The sequence below is a fragment of the Xenopus laevis genome, chromosome 4L (assembly GCF_017654675.1).
Source record: "Xenopus laevis strain J_2021 chromosome 4L, Xenopus_laevis_v10.1, whole genome shotgun sequence".
Classification (NCBI taxonomy): Eukaryota; Metazoa; Chordata; class Amphibia; order Anura; family Pipidae; genus Xenopus; species Xenopus laevis.
Window position 1 is genome coordinate 47,789,090 of NC_054377.1, and position 17,946 is coordinate 47,807,035.

At 36.0% G+C, this 17,946-nt stretch overlaps 1 long non-coding RNA gene across 1 annotated transcript in view; it reads left to right on the forward strand.

Annotated features, from left to right (window-relative positions):
• Positions 1-17,358, forward strand: part of LOC121403009 — a 54,168-nt gene extending 36,810 nt beyond the window's left edge. Inside the window, exons 2-3 of the long non-coding RNA XR_005966948.1 lie at positions 12,700-12,814; positions 17,275-17,358. This is a non-coding gene — a long non-coding RNA (uncharacterized LOC121403009). The remainder of the gene's footprint in view (positions 1-12,699; positions 12,815-17,274) is intronic.
• The last annotated feature ends 588 nt before the right edge of the window (positions 17,359-17,946 follow it).

Sequence of the window (17,946 nt, forward strand, 5' to 3'; positions counted from 1 at the left end):
TCACCCATTAAAAACATCTCTTTACATTTATTTTGAGGGGGAAACCCAATGTAATGATTTATTCATTAACATTCAAATAAACAATTTGATTCTTTGTTTAACTTTTATAAAAATAGGGAAACAATACTATTGCCAGAAAAATACAAAAATATAACAGCTCTAGGATTTAAAATCTTCATGTAAATTAGAATGAAGGACTATAAATTAAATAAGTGCATATTATATCCTACAAGCACAATGTTGGGAAAATTTATGATGTTGTGTTAATAGATCTGTAAATAAATTGAAGAATTCCATGATGATAAAATTCATGCATAATGTTATTATGCTGCTACTATAACAGAAATGTCACATTCCTTTTTTAATTGGTCCTTATTTAAAATCTATGATGAGATAAAAGAGCATAAAATTCAATAATAAGAACACTGCAAAAGCAAATTCAAAGTACCGTATATAAAGTTCATGGATTCTGACAAGAACTGAAATAATTGCTTTAATTCAGATGCTTGACATAATTTTATGCTTTTCTGAATAGGCATTTTCAGATTTATAGGCAAATAAATTTAAAAAAAAAATATGCAGGTAAATTTGATCAATATATGATGTACAGTAGGCGTGGACTATAAATTAAATCATTCTTGCCAGTCTTGTGTTTATATCATATGCTTTTATAGGATTTGAACAACTTTTAAGGGGTTAGGGATTATTAGTTAGGAAAAAAATGAATAATTATAGGACTGATAATTAAGTCCATATGTAAATAGTTTCCAAATTTTAAACCCATTACAGTGCACTGGTTGAAAAAGTAGTGTATATGAATTGTCGAAGTTACCAATACATTTACTAATTAACTTGGGAGGGTATAAACAAAACTATTAGAGGCTAAAAAAGGTTGTCACATTGAAATTTGAAACATTTAGAAAAAATGTGAAAAGGATAGTGGAAGAACACTTGGGGGCCCATTTACTAAGGGTCGAAGTGAATTTTCAAATTCAAAAACTATGAGTTTCGAAGTAATTTTTTGGGTATTTCGACCATCGAATAGGCCAAATTCGACTTCTATTCGAATTGGAAAATCTTTGAATATTCAACCATTAGAAAATCGAAGTACTGTCTCTTTAAAAAAACTTTGATTTTGACACCTTAATCCTGCTGAATTGCTATGTTAGCCTATGGTGACCTCCTAGAACCTACAGCCAACATTTGGCTTTAAGTTTTTAGAAGTCTATGTTTTCTTTTGAAAATCGTTTGATCAATTAAATCGTTAGAATCGAATGATTTAATCGATCAAAAATTTTATTTGATCGCATATGGCCATATTCTATCAAAAAAAACTTTCGACTTGGAAAATCGTATTACTGCAATTCGATGGTTTTTTTCACTTCGAAATTTGACCCTTAGTAAATGTGCCCCTTGATCTCACCACTAATTGAAGATGTAAACCAAAATACCATCCACCAAGTGCTCTGTAAAAAGTGGAGTAAAATATTACTGGTGATGATCCTCATAGCAACCAATCAGATCTTTGCTTTTGTTTTCGAACTGTTGAAATGTAATTGCTGATTGGATGCTTCACTTTTTATACAGCATAATAAATAAGCCCCTAAAGCCCTAGTAAAAACACACTCACCAAGTCTAAATGGCAAATTAAAAGCTGGCATATGAGCAGAACTAAAAACTGTATGGTATATTAAAGGGGTTGCTTACCTTTGAGTTAACTTTTAGTGTGATGTAGAGCGTGTTTTCTGACACAATTTGCAATTGGTTTAAATAATTATTTGTGGTTTTTGAGTTATTTCGCTTTTAACTGTTTTACAGTTTGCCAATTCAGCTGGTTGCTAGGGTCCAAATTAACCTATCAACCATACACTGATTTGAATAAGAAACTGGAATATGAATGAGAGGGCATGAATAGAAAGATGAGTAATAAAAAGTAGCAATAATACTTGTGTAGCCTTTCAGAGCATTTGTTTTTAGATTGGGCCAGTGACCCCCATTTAAAAGCTGGAATGAGTCAGAAGAATATTTAAAAAACTATAACAAAATAAAAATGAAGACCAAATGAGTTGTTTCAATTAGCCATAGTATAACTAAAAGTTAACTTAAAGGTGAATCACCCTTTAATGTCTATAGAAAGTCAATATACAGACAAATCTACATGAAGTCGAAAATTCCATAATTTATACACTGCACAGTTTATGGAATATTTATACTGTTTGCTATTTAACTCAACAGTAAAACAGCACCAAACAGGGGCTTGTGCAAACATTGTCTTTAAAATTTGGGGCGAGAATAAGCGAGGATGAGCCCCAATTAACTTAAATGCATATTGGTTTTTAAAGCACATATGGCAACATCAAACGTGTGCAGTTGTACTGGTCAATAAAGTCCTCTACAAGTCTTGAGCTGTTACCCATGTGAAATTGGTGTTGTTAATAATCATATAGAACATATACAGTAGATTACAACATAACTACCGGCCCATAAATGTATGACAAAATCTATATGATGCTCTGAAAAGTGGGTCATTTTAACATAAGAAATTTGATTGGCACATAATGAAGGATAAAAAACTAGGCAAAAATTGCAGTTAAATTATATGATCCTGATGACACTACTCACCAAGATAAAGGGGCAGACTTACCAAAGGGCTAATTTTCACAGTGACGGCTTCTTACACTTTATACCACTTCGCCAGGTGCAAATTCACTATCAATACGCTAATTCACTAAGATGCGAAGTTGCATTATGGGTGCAAAAGAGACAAAATAGATCAGATAATGCCCTAGACATGAGCCCACTGTAAAATGAATGTTCCATGGCCCTCAAATGTCTGGGGAAAAATGTTAAAATGTTAGTCACCAGCGTTTTTTCAACTTTAAGGCATTTTCTACAGACAGGCTATGATGTAAGTAATTTAAGATTAAGGAAGATCTAGTTAATTTTAGCAGGTCGCCTGGTCTGCGGTGGTGAAGTCAACTCTGGTGAAAGAGGTAACGTTCAGTAAAATCCACACTTTAGTACATTTGCAGAGCAACGACCATTGGCCTGAGCAAAAAAATCACCTGGTGATAGAGAGAGAACGAATGCTATCGACTGTCTCTTTTGCTAGTGAATTGTCATCTGCGCTTGTTAGTAAATTGTCCCTGTGAATGTGATTTCTGGTGAAAAGTTACTAGCGTTAGCCACTTTGCCCTTTAGTAAATCTGCCCCATTGGGCTATATTTATCAAAAATTGAAGTTCGAGATCGCCACAGTCCTCTAGAGTGGGATTCAGCCACTCTCTATTCATTTCTATGGGATTTTTGAAAGGCGTATTAATAAAAGGATGCATTTTCACTTTTACTCATAGATACTCTTTTAAAAATCCCTTATAAATGTATGGAGAGTGGCAGAATTTCACTCTAGAGAACTGTGGTGACCTCTAACTTCACTCTTTAATAAATATACCCCAAAGTCTACTGTCTTCTTCTCCAACAAACTCATAAAGAAGTTACATTTCATTCTATAGAAACAAATGGATTAACTTAAAATAGAACTAAAAGGGAACTGTGGCAAACATTATAATGTAATATAAGTTATATCATACTGGAATAAAACATTTTCTAAATAAAATTAATAATTTATTACTGCTTCTGAAATAATCAAGACTATCCCCACAATCTCTCTCGTCATCTGTTTGTCTTCTTTCTCTATTCATGAAGGAGTTGCATGTCAGATTTTTGACACTTTGGTCTAATATATCTTTCAGGGGGGCTTCATTTTCTAGCAGATGTATTAGAGCTCACTTAAATAACTGACTGGCACAAATCCTGCATTTAGAGAGACAGTGTTTCTGGTGTTTTAACGGAGTGAGCTCGAATGCAAGGTAAAAGGACCACCCCCTCCAAAGGCTATATTAAACCTGACTGTAGTTCTAACTTCCAGAATTTTATAATTTAGAATTTAAATTATTTATATAGTTCTCAATATGAAAAAACATATTTCATTTTCATTTTTGTGATTGTTGGGTAGAAATACTGTAAATTATGTTTTAGGCTTCTGCACCAGCCCTAGGCAACCACAACTCATCAGCAGTTATCTTCAGTGTCTCTGAATATGCCCCCAGTAGCTCCCCATCTTCATGTTTGTTCATTCACTGTACATGCTTTGTGCTGCTATCAGTTATCTGTGTTTAGGGACCGACTCACAATATACAGATTATATATAGATCATAAAAGTCACAATACAAGGCTGATTAGTAACTAATTCAGATTCTCATTACAAGGTAGCTCTGAAACCAGTGCAATTTGCATCATTGTGCCATCAACAGTTATGACAAGCAAATAGTGATTTTGGATGTCAGCGTCCATTTTTTTGGCCGGAAATTGGCAAATTATTTGGCGAACCGAAATGCCACAGATTCGCCCATCACTTACAGCCAAATCTCATTTTCTGTTTGATTTCCTGCAACCTTATAGCTTTTCTTCTCAACAGTTACCCAGAACACACTGAGCATGTGCAGTGTCATTGACACTCCTAACATAATCCAAGATGGTAAGATCCTGTCCATAACTTTAAAGCCTGGATTTTTAATGTTATAGAGATGCTGAACATTTCAGCTTTTTCAGTAAGTTCAGCGTATAAAACATTGCAATTGTAGCCATATTTGTTTTGAGGTTTTAGTTCTCCTTTAAAAAATCTTGTACTGTCCTCTCACTCATACTTTCCCATAATATTGGTTTCAGTGTAAAGCAGTAACAAAACATGTGATAGCAGATCTTTGTTCTTGTTCCCAATTTGATAATTGATGTAATTATAAGTATTAATGGTTTTCTTTACTTACCACTAATCTTTGAAGTAAAGAGATCAAAAAAGTAATAAGCATATAAACCCCTTAGAGCCCTGACAGGCTGTCACCTTGGAATTTATCACTCATTGATATGATATAATAATAATAATCCCATAATGACTATATTAAGTGATTTCCATATTCATCTGCATGTATTTTAATAAATTAAACTGGCACAAAATCAAACACATCAGCTTAAAAGATTAGCTCATTATGAATGTTTTGTCTATTTTTCTTAATTTATATATAAATATCTATAATTTTCAACAAAAGAAAATAGCTCACTTACAGAAGTACATTGAATTTAACTCCTGCACTCTTTAATAACAAGAATATGGTTACCGAATTCCTTTTCTGTCGAAACGTTTTAATATTACCTCTGGTGTTAAACATGAATCACAGCAGCAAAATAATTAGTGTAATCATCAAATAATTTGTTTTGTCAGCCTTAAGGGTTTATTAACTTGAGTAATGGGAAATGGGTGCAATGTTAAACTTCATCTAGAGCATCATTAAGGTCTGATATTCAATGTTTCATTTTCAAAATTTAATTAAGAATCACATATTAGTTAAGCGTTCTGCTCTATACACATGCAATAATGCTACTCATTTTATTGAGTTTTCTGCCAATTGAATATATAGTATTCTTTAAAAGAATTCTAACAAAGAATTGTATTCCCTCCATATGCGCTCAACCACGTACAGGTTTATTGAAATGGCCACATAATTATATTTTTCAGATCTGAAGACCTAAAAATTCTAATTTAGGTCTTCAGAGGGGATCATTTATCCAAATACGAAGATTTTAGATCATTTTCGATAAAATAGTCAGACCAAATCTGCACAGATTTTTCCCCTTATTTGTCAGTATATTTTTACAAAAATTTCGGATTTGATGGCCGAAAACTCGGATTTTTTCGGATTTTTGCCAGAAAACCACAAAATCTTCTGATTATTACATGAAATCCAGTGCATATCAGGATATCTTCGGGAGTTCTCTCATGGGGGCAATTTCCCTAAAGGGCGAAGTTATTAACGCTAGCGAAAACTTGACGTCATTTCGGAACTTCGCAGTTTCCCTAACGGCTGCAGGCATCAGTTCCCTAGAGAAGGAGACAGACGCTATCGTTGATTCGCACTCTAATGCCAGGCAAATTTTCGCTCTTGTGAACTGATGTAACTCTGTAGATTCACTAAGATGCGGATTTTACTGAACGTTACCTCATTTGCCAGACTTTCCTTTGCCAGTTCAGACCAGGCAAAGTGCAATGGAGTGCATAGGACTTCCTCAATTTTTAGTGCAAAATTGTTCTAAGTCCTTTTCTTTTCTTTTTTTCTGAGTGATAGCCTGCAAAGATCCGTAAATTTTTTTTGGGTAACTGGGTTCCCCCCTACATTTCAAATGGAACATAAACTATACACTAAGCACATGTGTAGGGCATTATAGCAACTCTATTTATTTATTTATTAAGGTTCCCTGGACTTGTGTAATGTATTTGCTACAACATATACCTCCATGTTAATTTATCATTTCCGCTGCATGCAAATTAGGCAACGCTAGCGCATCTTCAATTTGGTTGGCGAAGTAACACTAGTGAAAATTCGCCAGTGTTCGGCGCCCTGGACGCAACTTCGCACTTTAGGGAATTGCCATTGTCCTAGCGAATTTACACCTGGTGAAGTGTTGCCATGGCTGCAAAGTCATTGCTTTCTCCTATAATAACGTTGTAGTCATATTATCCGCCTTCTACCATTTAAAGCACAATTACAGTAGTATGCTTCTCTACCCTCCACAACACTTGTTTTCCATATTCAATACCATTCTACATTCCTTACAAACAAAATCAATGGCCTTTCTACTATCTACATAGGACTCCTGCTGACCATTTTTATAAACATTTGCTATATTAATTTTCCAATGCTTCCAGCACCTATCTTTTTATCAATGAGCTAAAGTTTTCACCAGGTATGGAATTGCTGCGAAGTTCCACATTTTTACAAAACCCCCAGAAAAAGTTTGTGTGTTTTTTCGCAGCAACAATATGCTCGTGGAAACCCAATGTATTTTGCACTAAAAAAAAAAGCCCGTAAACCGATGTGTTCTGTGCAAAGTTGCTGTCAAAAATAAATACCATTGACATCAATACACTTAGTACATTTTCACAATTTAGCAAATTATTCTGCACCTTGGTACATTTTTTTTGTGACAGATTGTAACTTGTCAGTATTTATAAGTCCTCATCAATTACAACTTGTTTCCTTGATTCTATACTCCCTTTACTACTTTAGTAGCTGAAATAAGGGTAGCAGCATGATGTTAAACATTAGATCCTCTGTAGCTTTTGCCAATGTTTACTTCTTCATTCAATCAGGCTCATATTAAGTCACTATATTAATATCCATTTTCGGACTGGGGGGCTCGAGGCCTACCAGTGAAGCTACCTCAAGCATTTCATAGTGATCTTTCGTTAGCGTTCAATTCTGCCTAACGAAACTTCATAAGTACTCAATTTGAATAGGGTGGGTACGTATAGGTCATACTGTATATATGTCTTTATTAAAGATGTTGGTGCAAATGCTTGAAGTGCCCACTTATTATTACAAATGTCCAAGGAAGAAAAATAAAGACTAAAGGGATCCTCTAATGCCCTAGACATGAGCCCACCCTAAAACAAATGTGGCATGCCCTTCAAATTGGTTCAAAAAATTGTTAACACAAAAAAGTTTAAAAGTTAGAACTTTTGAAGGCAAGAGTGCTTTAAAATATGAAATCCGCCAGTGTTTTTTTAAAAATTTTATGACTTTCCAGCAAACAAGATATGATGACACTGACATAAGATTGAGGAGGCTGTAGCTTCATTCCATCAGTTCACCGGGTCTAAGGTGGTGAAAGAAACTGAAGAAAGATGTAACGTTCTGAAAATTCCCACTTTAGTGAATTTGCACAGTAGCGATTGTTTGCTTGAGCAAATTTCACCTGGAGATAGGGCTTGAAACTACTCTAGTGACAGTCTCTTTTGCTAGCGAATTGTCCTCTACGACTGTTAGTAAATTGGAGATGTCCCTGCAGATTGGATTCATGGCGCATTTTCGCTATTGATGGTCATTTCGCCCTTTAAATTTGCCCCATGGAATGTCTACTCTTCTCTTACAGTGCTAGAGAGTTATCTGGTGAACCCTATGCAATCTGATTTTGAATGGCATAACATTAATATACTGCAACAGCCTGGGGGAAGGTTGCAAATGATATCCAGAGTGTTAAGTGTAAAAGACTTAATCCCATATATATTAAAATGCACTCCGTTTGCTCAAGAAACAGTAACCCACAGCAACCAATCAGCAGGTACAATTTACTGGTCACCTGTTTAAAAGTAATCTTATTGGTTGTTATAGGTTAGTACATGTGGGCAAGCATAGTGTGTTTTATTACATATTGGGACAGAATTTAATTTCTATCCTATTTATTTATGATATCTATATTTATGATAGGTCTTATGTTAGTTCCTTGTTAAGTAACCCATAGCAAACAATAAACAGGCAGCATCCTTGTAGTACATTAACTAAAGCTGGCCATAGATGTTGAGATTTTTAAAAGATCAGATCCTGATCGTGAAACCACGATCTTCTCAGAACGATCGTACGAATTTACCATCAACTAAAAAGACCAATTTACCAGGAAAACAAAGGGGAGCTGCCTGCTTGGCCCTGCAAACATTGCGATTGGGACCGACAAAGATTTTTTGACCTGGCCGATCAATTTCCCGACAGATGTCGGCCTAAAAATCGTAAGATGTACGATCGTTCGAATACCACTAACCGCACGATAATTTCGAAGGATTGGTCGGGCTTCCCTAAAATCGGTCGTTCGGCAAGAAGAATTGTCGGGTTTCTGGGGAGCTTAAGTTACTAATTCTTTACCAACTACAGGGAATCCTCAAATTACATACAATCATACAACTGACACTTACAGACAGGGGCTATTATAGTAACATAATATGGTTTGCTTGACTTTTATTAGCATTTAGCTTTAATAAACCACCTGCCCCAATCCCCTCTGGTGTCTTGTCTACTGCAGAGCACAGAAAAGTAAAAAATAAATATGCAAATAAAGTTGCATTTAATAAGTAAATGTATATGTTTCAACTTACATACAATTTCAAATTAAGAACAAACCTACAGACCCTATCTTATACATAACATGGGGCTGCCTATACTACTGGAATCTGCATTACTTCTCCAGTAACCTTACTGTGCATGACATTAAACAGCAGCACTACAAACAAATGTTTATTCAGCAAAGCATTGCTTTGTCACTTATTCTCTTGGCGCACATTGAGTACACTGCACAAACATTTCTTACTGTGTCAATATGTTTCCTAAGAAATGTATGAATTTGGGATCTTTTATTTACCTGAGAAAGACTTGCCTTTAGTCTCAACAAATACAGTGCAACAGTAGATTGTCGAATGTTATGAAGCAAAAACTATTAATTATACGTGCTGCCACACACAAAAATTGATATCAGGTATTTATTTTAGTGACTAGCACAGCTATTTTGTTTTACCAGCATTCAATTGTGTTTGAAAATTTTCAATTTTAAAATGTAATATGTAAATGGAGACAGTAAATAGGGTGCTTAGCCAGAATTTGGGGTTTAATATGTTTTGCCATTCTACATAACCTCCCTAGTGAGAGTATTAATTCTTTTAAAAGATGTGGGCTGCTGAAATGACAATTGTATCAAACTGGCAGTAAATGGCATTAATATTTCACAAGAATCTCTATATAAAATTAGAACACAGTAGGATATATATATATATATATATATATATATATATATATATATATATATATATATATATATATATATATATATATATATATATATCTCTATATCTCACATAAACACATATATGTCAGGAAAAGACTCAATAAAATCGAGTGACAACTCGAATTGCAAAAATTTTTCTGATTTGATGCCAGAATAGATCAAAATGTTAGGGTTATCGCCTGAAAACCCCAATTTTTCAGATTACCGGACGAAACCCAAAGCAGATAATGTAAAAGGAAAATCTGCCATTGACTTCTACATGACTTCGACAGATTTTTCAGATTCAGACTTTTAGCGGTTTCAGTGTATAATGAAAAAAAAATGGTTCAGTACTTAACCAACTACAACTACGAATGTCATGGCAGTTATTAAAAGTTCAGAATAAAAAAAGTATGAACGGAAAATTGTGTTGAAATGATGCACTAAAAAATTTATCTCAAAATATTGCTTTTCTGACAATGCCGAAAACAGTCCAAATTGATTTAAAATGATCCAATAGGTGTAGCTTCTACTGACTCCTATAGGACCTTGACAACTTTTTACCTGGCAAAGTTTTGTATTAGTGGTTTTCATAGTTTTTACACTTCGGGGCAGATTTACATAGGGTCGAATATCGAGGGTTAATTAACCCTCGTTATTCGACTGCCGAATGTAAATCCTTCGACTTTGAATATCGAAGTCGAAGGATTTAGCGCTTTTCCTATGATCGAGCGTTCGAAGGAATAATCATTTGATCGAACGATTAAATCCTTAGAATCAAACGATTCAAAGGATTTTAATCCATCAATCGAAGGATTTTCCTTCAATCAGAAAATTGTTAGGAAGCCTATGGGGACCTTCCCCATAGGCCAACATTGGCCTCTGTAGGTTTTAGGTGGCGAACTAGGGGGTGGAAGTATTTTTTATAGAGACAATACTTTGACTATCGAATGGTCAAATAGTCGAACAATTTTTACTTCAAATCGTTCGATTCGAAGCCGAAGTCGTAGTCGAAGGTCAAAGAATCCTATTCGATGGTCGAAGTAGCCATATTCGAGCATTCGAAATTCGAAGTATTTTTTCTTCTATTCCTCCACTTGAGCTAAGTAAATGGGCGCCTTAATAAATCTTGCAAGCTTTTTTAAAAAAATTGAAAAGCCACTAATTTTTAGAGATTTAGAAAAAAAAAATTAAATTGTTAGAAAATGAGCCCCTAAGTGTAGTGGTATAATCCAAATCAGATTATATTTTACATGGGAACAGAAACATAATTGATTGTAAGTGTTACCTTGTAACGCAATGTGGACACAAAATACTTGGGACTTTAAACAGGCAGATGAAAGGATAGAAGGGGGAATATAAAATTGTAAAATTGAACCATAAGATTATGTACAACACATAGCTGTACAGAGACATACTTTGGTGCAGCTGATGTGCACTTATAGACCAGTTCCCATATAGACCAGATTTTCATGTCAAATATTTAGAGGGTTCCTGTTTTAAATCCAAGGATCTTACTGTTGACCCTTATCAGTACTTCTACTAAAAAAGGATGCCAGTTTTTTTTACACTCTTACTTAAACCCTTTATGAAAGTACCTTCCCCGCAATTTCATATTTTTTATATTAGTTGGCATAATAGACAAGCTATCTCATCTCAGAATGGTTGGGTCAAAAGAGCAAGACTAAACATTTTTTCTAATGAACCCTTTTTCTATGTGTTTATCTATAAACTACAGAATAACTCTTATATCTGTCTGCGCTGTGGAGCGTGGTTTATGTCATTTCTTTTAGTGGTGTGAGGTTTCCAGGTTTAAAGTTGGTTCCCTTAAGATATACCTTATTAAATATACCAGGTAAGGCAATATAATGACCTATTGTGGCATGGTGCATTACAGTTTAGCATAATCTTGAGGGGAAACTATTCCTCTGAACATTGAAGGTTATTTCAATGGCATCTAGCTCTAGATGTTACTAAGGAGCAGAATTAATAAAGGACGAAGTGGCTAACGTTAGCAACTTTTTGGCAGAAATCACATCCGCAGGGACATAGACAAAACAGGCGCAGGCATCAGTTTGCTAGTGAAAGAGACCGTCTTTATTAAGGTTCCCTGGACATTTGTAATAAAAAGTGGTAACTTCAAACATTTGCACTAACATTTATAATAAAAGACCTCGATACAACTTTAAATTACCCGCTGTATGCAAATTGACCTAAGAGCAAAATCACTAGCGAATTTTCATTAGGCACAAGTGAAAAGCGTAAGTCACCAGCGTTTGGCACCCAGGGTGCAAATTTGCATATTAGTGAATTAGCGTAGTGGTAGCGAATTTCTGCCTGGCGAAGTGGTGTGAGACAGTATGTGCAAATCAGTCGCTGGCGAAAAATTTGCTCTTTAGTGAATCTGCCACTAAGAGATTTTTTATCCTTGATGTGCTGTTTATAGATGTCCCTAGGCTGTGAAGAGCTCGGTAAGATGCAAGAGCTTTACTTACAGGGACAGATTTGTCTTCCAGAGGCCCCCCCCCACTTGGATCGCTTGCACAGGGGACAGGATGGGCAGAAATCTCCTGAGCACCTATATCCCTGTAAACCGCATGTGACTGAACTTCAAGTGCAGCTGGGCAGCATGTCACCCCTTAATTCATGCTGCCATAGGCCCAGGCATTTGTGGCCTTGCTACAAATCTGGGCCTGTTCACTTAGAGGTTTTTTTTATTTTATTTGCAAGATTTCGATCCTATCCAAAAGATTGTTTGATTAAATGCAAAAGGAAGCAAAATAGAGATGCCCATTGCTGGGGCTCTTGTCCACATTAGGCCAAGTTGTCCATACATAGTTCAGGTTTGTCTTTATGCTGTCCAAAGTCTTCTAAATGTCTGTCATAGCAGTGGATTCAACTGCATAAACTATTGAGAAATTTTAGATGTAGGCCTGTCTTGTAATTTGAAGAGTTCAGATGTGTTCTGTGTCAGATACTTGTTGTCTATCTGTCATGTCAGTGTTGTTGAAGGAGGAGTGAATGATGAGTAAAGCTGACAAGAATTTATTTTGTTCAGTAGATTGACTACGGAGAATGAAGAGGCTCCTGGAAATTCGCTTTTCAGCTGCATGTTACTGTGTTTGACACCATCTTAGCCTGTCTGCCTCGTGTTGAAGTTCTCTGCAAAAAAGGTACGTTCAATCCCTGAATTCCTTAATAAGGGACATTCTCTCAATCTCTTGAAAAAAACACAGGTCCTACCTTTTGGAGCACTAGACTACTATTCAGTCTATTCCAGTCATGGCAAATAAGAGATAATGCTCAAACCTTGTGCACTTTTGCCCTCCGATTTGTGCTTGTATGTTATTCACCCATTTAGAGTGTCAGACTGGTGCATTGGGAGTTCACATAGGCTGTGACTTCAAGGGACCTACTTGTGATCTCCCGGGCACTCCTCCCAATATTTGCATCCCCCACATGTACACATGCAACTGGACCATTTGTTGTTTCAACTGTGGCAGAACCAATAGGAGTGCAAGCTTAGGTGAGTGGGACCCACTTTTTTGTATCTCTTACCTCATTACACTTGGGGGCAGATTTACTAAGCTCGAGTGAAGAATTCGAATGAAAAAAAAAGTCAAATTCCGAATTATTTTTTTGGGTACTTCGACCATCGAATTGGTCATATTCGATCGAATGATTCAAACGATTCGGAGTAAAAATCGTTCGACTATTCGACCAGTCCAAAATCGAAGTACTGTCTCTTTAAAAATTTCTTTGACTTCATACTTCGTCACTTTAAACCTACCGAGCTGTAATGTTAGCCTATGGGGACCTTCCCCAGCACTTTTCTAACCTTTTTTTTGATCGAATAAAAATCCTTGGATCGATCGCTTAAAATCGTTCAAATCGTTAGATTCTAAGGATTTTATCGTTCGATTCAAAGGATTTTATTGCATCGAAGGATTTTTATTCAAAGTATTTGCGCTAAATCCTTCGAATTCGAAGGTTTTAACTTCGAGGGTCAAATTTGAGGGTTTTTTTAACCCTCGAAATTCGACCCTTGATAAATCTGACCCTTGATCTCTGTATATTTTATTGTATTAAAAGGAACATAGATTTGCAGGAGGAGGCGGTTATTCTTCCACTGTACAAAGTGTTTTTGTCTCCAACGCTCAAATGGGACATTATTGAATTAGTGAGGGTCCAGAGAAGGGCAACTAAGCTGGTAAAAGTTATGGACAATTTCAGCTATGATGAAAGACTGGCCAACTTGAGGTTGTATGATAAATATGTATAAATATGTAAGGGATTGTATAGTAACCTCTCAAATGCTTTATTTACCAGTAGGTCCATTTAGAAAAAAGGAAGTTCCGTCTAAATATTTGGAAGGTGTTTTTTACAGTGAGAGCTGTGAAGATGTGGAATTCTCTCCCTGAATCAGCCGTACAGGCTGGGGGTTAGATGGCTTTTTAGCAAATTAGGGAATACAGGGTTATGAAAGATCATAGAACAAGTTGATCCAGGGACTAGTCCGATTGCCATTTTGGAGTTAGGAAGGAATTTTACCCCCTCTGAGGCAAAGTGGAGAGGCTTCCTTGCCTTCCTCTTGGTCAACTAGCAGTTAGGCAGGTCATACGATGTGTAAGTGTAATATTTTTGTTTTTATCTATCTATTTTCAAAGAAATAGCTCATTATATAGTGAATAAAGTACCCCCTCTTGTAAAATATAAGGATATTATAAGTTACCGAGGAGTTTCATGACCATATAAAAACACGAGGCCGAAGGCCGAGTGTTTTTATACAGGTCATCGAACTCCGAGGTAACTTCTAATATCCTCATATTTTACAACTGGGGGTACTTTATTTATTATAATACACAAGTTTCAGTGAGTCATGTGACAGAAATGACATCAGAACTCACCGTTTATAACTGATGACATCAGAACTCACCGTTTATAAGGATATAATTTACAGGATATTCATGGCTTTTGTGTATTATATAAGAATATAACAGACCTCCTGTATTGCTATGCATTTTTACAAATGCAATCTGTTTTCCAAAGACAGCACTGTAAAGCTATATTTATTGGACAGAGTAGAAGCAATTTTCACAGTTTAAACTGAAAATATGAAGATGCCATTTATGTTCTATTTAGTCCCACACATAAAGATGTATTTCTTTCAGCTCTTTATTATATTCTGCTTAACTAAAATCGACTTGTGGCAAGTAAGAATAAAGAGGGATAATTGCTTCCACGTACTGACATATCTTGAGCCTGCATAACAATGACTTGATTCACATGGTATTAGACACAGGCCACCTAGTGTTATACATGAATTGGTTAAAGATGAATCTATTTTCCTGATGACATGTCTTGTAACTATGGCTGACTGACTTCAACTTAATATTTTCCATAAATGTATCACTAAATAACTATTGAAGGTTGTCGTCTTTTTATTTTTATACAATATGTTATTCTATAAAGGCTTTTGCCGAAGATGTACATAGCTGTGTTTTAGAAAGATTATGATATGACTATTATATTTTTTTTCACCTTGTTATATTGAAAAAAGGCCTGTTAAAAATGACTTGCCAATATATAAAGGAGTAGTGATCGCGAAACGGCGAAAAATTTGCGAAACGGCGCCGGCGTCTCGTTTTTGACGCCGGCGCCCGTTTTTGACGCCAGCGTCCATTTTTTCGAAAAACAAATTTTTGACGCCGGCGATTTTTTGCCGCGAATTTTCGCGGGCGTTTCGCAAATTTATTCGCTGGCGGCGAATCGCGCAAATTCGCCGCGAATTCGCGCATGGCGAATAAATTCGCCCATCACTATAAAGGAGAAGTAAACAAGCTTTGTTTTCAACATTTTTGTTCAGTGCCTACGACCCCTGGGTCCATTCCCAACTACATTCCCCCCATCTATTCAAACTTACAGGGTTAGGAGTGCCTAGTTTGTACACTTCTCTTTTATCGTTGGCATATTCTAAACTGATGGCCAGCCAGGAGCATGTGCACTATGCCAATACCATAGTTTAAACTGGGGATGGAAATTACAGGGCTGATTATTATGGCCTCTTAACTTGATTCGCTGCTCTACATTTGGGGAGGTTAACCCAGCAAACTGTTATTGATTCGCTTAGTTTGTTTAGGCCAGGGCCAGACAATGGCAGATATCCGCTTCCCTACAGCACTTCCACTCATGGTCTGCCTGCACCCAGAAGCATTGACAGACATGGTGGATTTAGACACCAAAATCTTCCTGCACTTTGAAAGGCAAGGGGGAACAACAGAGCAATGGATTCTCTGCCTGCTATGCTAAAGATTGTCTGACCCTATCCATAGCTAGCTGCAGGTAGAACAAATAAATCTATATTATTATGGGTTACTGTCCATGTGGAAATTTGCTAACTTTTAGTAAATGAGTCACTCACAGGCAGGGATGAACTTTTTTATCATCTGATACAGATTGGCAGTGAAATCTGCTTTTTCAAGAATGGTGAAAATTTTTGCAAATCTTGCTAGAATTTTGCCATGCATTTTATTTCACCAGAATGTTTTAATGCCTAACTGAAATGCATATGGTACAAGGACAAATTCTCACTGATCAGTACTAGTAACAGATAACTCCCTTCCTTTACTTTTTGAAACTTGCTGATAAAGATAAGGTATCCTTTAGCTTCATAGTTATTTTCCTTGACTGATTTTTAAAACATACAAAACCTGAATGAAAGAAAAAAAAAAAACTACAAAAAACCTTCCTACTTGTACATGGAGTGCTTTTAAGGTAAACAAATCACTTCATACTGTATTTACTGTTAGCAGGGGTGTGACCAAATGCTTTCCACTTTTAAACTGACGTTTAGTAGATTAAGAGCTCCAGCATCTACAGAAGGTATTTCACTCCCATTTTGAACTGTTTTATGAGTGATACTAACACATTCCTATAAATTGTAGGACTGTGTTGATTGGTTGGAATGAGGGCCATTTAGGGTTATTTCCATTAAGACCACCCAAGCCCAGTGGTACTTCCAAGGTACTTAAACTTTGACATTGTTAAACTGCAAAGTATGAAGAACTGGTTATACCAGTCACACTGACAATTGAACCAACTAGAAAAAAGTTTGTGGTCTGTTACTTCTATTACTGGCTATTACTATTACTGGTGATAATGGTAGAATCCTATTACAAGAATTTGTCAGTATCACTTTAAATGATGGATAGGAAATTCAGGTGGAGTGAGTGCTGCTTTAATCGATCACATTTCCATTCTCTTGCCACTTGAAATGAAATGCACAAATACACTGAATGCTGAAATATGTTTGTGTTATATGAACATGTACTCTGTGACCAAAATATTTACTATTGCACAGCAGTAAATATGGGGTGATGCAGTGGGGTGCAAAAAGTTGTTTTGTTCCACCTAAGTCTCCTTTGTGTCCTCCCACTTTCCAAAAAGGAGAATTAATTCTCTAATGGTAAAATGACCATAGTGTATTTTATAGGGACCTTAGATGTAAATTTTATATTCTATTTAATGGAAAGTAATATATATATATATATATATATATATATATATATATATATATATATATATATATATATATATATATATATATATATATATTCATTCATCTCAACTACAGAGAAAACTGGAGGGACTAAACCACCGCGCCATTGATCTTGAGCTACATGCGGAGACGCTGGCTGAGTATTTTGTTAACAAGCGCTTGCGGATCTCGCTCCGGCCGATGCTATTTGCTGGGAATGAAGAGTTCCGACTGAGGTTTGCACAAATTTTAAACAAATGTTCATTTGATATTATGACTTTAACTGTGGAGTTTATTTCTAAGGAACTCGAATCAGTACGCACGGAAATGCAAAAAATTTACGAACAGCTGTCTGCTGGCAGTTCAGCACAGGAACTTGCTGAGCTCAAAGACCAGATGCAAATTAAACTTGATAAATACAAATCAGAGAATGAGAAGCAAAAGAGACAGAAATATGACCGAGACACGGTTGATTATGAGAGAGGACGAGTATACGCTTGGAATCACTGGGATGGCACTAAGAGAGGGGCCAAGAAGCGCAAGTGTACCACGGAACATGGAGAGGTCATCACGAATTGAAGATCAACGGGAGGATGCTAATCTAGACACACGCCATTTTTTAGACATCCGAGGAGACGGAGAGGCGGCAGAAAACACGGGCGCAAGCAAAAAAAGAATACTTCCCCCGAGGAACAAACAGGGGAACAAGTAGTATTCAATCTCTCTTCATTTCAACTTAGTGAATTACAGGTGGCAGTATTTGGGAAA